The sequence below is a fragment of the Puma concolor genome, chromosome B3, assembly GCF_028749965.1.
Source record: "Puma concolor isolate L17-30 chromosome B3, mPumCon1.1.hap2, whole genome shotgun sequence".
In the NCBI taxonomy this organism is placed as follows: domain Eukaryota; kingdom Metazoa; phylum Chordata; class Mammalia; order Carnivora; family Felidae; genus Puma; species Puma concolor.
Genome location: NC_141672.1, coordinates 86,639,652 through 86,641,704, shown reverse-complemented (window position 1 = coordinate 86,641,704; position 2,053 = coordinate 86,639,652). Strand labels below are relative to the sequence as shown.

Genomic DNA, 2,053 nt, shown 5'->3' with positions numbered 1-2,053 from the left:
AATTTAGGACCATGCGAATGTATACCCACACAAAAACTAAAAAATAATGCAGACTTAGATCCGATTTTTAAAAAAGAACACTTGATAAAACTTGCCTTTTTGGAAAAATTTTAAAGGATTGGGGAACATTAAGAGCAAGAATTTGAGGGCTCTACTGCTGCTGCCCGTTCGTGGCTGCAAGACCTGCCAGGATACTGCCCCCCATCCCTCCCCCCCCCCCGCCCCCGCCCGGCCAAGTCCAAGGTCGGGGGCGTGGCGACCCCGCCTGAGGTGGGTTCTGTAGAGCTCTTCATGCAGACCGAGCATTACCGGCAGTACCACCAGTCGATGCGCGCCCTCAGGCTGGAGTTCGTGTCCAAGGTATGGAAGAAGGTGCACCAGGCCTGGGCAGGGAAACTGGCAGAGGGTAAGGTGCTGCAGGATGCAGCTGACTACAGTGACCTGCCGGCTTGGAACCGGGCGGAGAACCAGCAACTGCACGAGCTATGGTTAGGGGGACTGCGGCAGGAGGCGGAGGTGCGGGAGCAGGAGCAGTGGCAAGTGGAGGAGAAGGCCCCGTGGGCCGAGAGGCGCAGGCCTGGGAGCAGCCAAAGGATCAGGAAGGTGCGGCAGCTGCAGGAGGAGGCAAAACATTTCATCACCTGAGAGAATCTGGAGGCGTGGGTAGAAGAAGTGTTCGACTCCCTGAAGAGCTACAACTGGGCCATCACCAGAGAGGGACTGGTACCAGGTCAGGCCACAGCACAGCACAAGGCCTCTGAAGTGCCCATCCAGGGGCCATGTGTGTATGGGGGTAGAAAGGTTGGGCCTGGAATTAACCAGTTGATGTTTCTTAAAAAAAAAAAAAAAAAAAAAAAGAAAGAAAAAAGAAAAGGAGAGCACGAATTTGCAGGATGTCTGGGTAGCTCAGTTAGTTGAACTACTAACTCTTGATTTGGCTTGGGTCATGATCCCATGGTTGGGATCCATCTCTGCCTGGCTCTGCGCTGCCAGGGCAGAGCCTGCTTGGGATTCTCATTCTCTATCTCTGTCTTGTTCCTAGTCTTAAAAAAAAAAAAAAAAAAAAAAAAAAAAGCAAGAATTTGCCATAGTCTAGGGAAGGAAGAAATCAAATTTGGCATCAAAAATAGTTGAAGTGGTGCCTGGGTGTCTCAGTTGGGTAAGCTTCCGACTTCAGTTCAGGTCCTGATCTCTCTCTCTCTCTGGGTTTGTGGGTTTGGACCTCCTGGGGCTCTGTGCTGCCAGGGCAGAGCCTGGACCCTGCTTCAGATTATGTGTCTCCCTCTCTCTCTCTCTGCCTCTCCCCTGCTCACACTCTGTCTCTCTCTTTCAAAAATAAATAAACATAAAAAAAATAGTTGAAAGAAGGGGTGTGTGTCTGGCTCAGTTGGTAGAGCATGCCATTCTTGATCTTGGGGTTGTGAGTTTGAGCCCCATGTTAGTCCTAGAGTTATTTTTTAAAAAGTTGAAGGAAGATATATCTACCTTATGGAACAAAACAGATTAATCAAACTTCGTTACAACCTGGATGAAATCAGTCTCAGAACTATACTGCCTTTAGTTACTTAGTCATCAAGCAAAACTCTTTTTATTTCCAATTTTTTATTTTGAAAAAAAGCCTACAGTAATGTTCTTGTTTCTCTCACACACGTACATGTATAAACAGACACTTTTAAAAAGCCATTTGAAAACAAGTTGCAGACATGTATTTTCTAATAAGGACATTCTCCTATATAACTACAATACTGTTATCACACCTGAGAAATGTAACACTGATACGAGAATAGTATCTAATATGTGGTTTATATTCAGATTTCCAAGTGTTCTCAAAATATCCTTAATAGGTGTTAAAAAAGGAGCAACAGACCAAAAATGGAGTCATTTGTGCTAAGCTACATGTCAGCAAACCAAAACTTAATACCTAACCTAATTTCAGTTTTAGCTTTTCTGGAATGTAACCTTTAACTGGTCGACATGGAATTACCTACTCAGCACTAGTGAGATAATCCACAGATCCTTTCCCTTCCCTTCAGAAGGGCAACCTTGCTTGAAA

General features: G+C 45.7%; 1 pseudogene; it reads left to right on the top strand.

Moving 5' to 3' along the window:
* Positions 1-314: 314 nt before the first annotated feature.
* On the top strand, positions 315-859 carry LOC147580180 (small ribosomal subunit protein mS26 pseudogene; annotated as a pseudogene).
* The last annotated feature ends 1,194 nt before the right edge of the window (positions 860-2,053 follow it).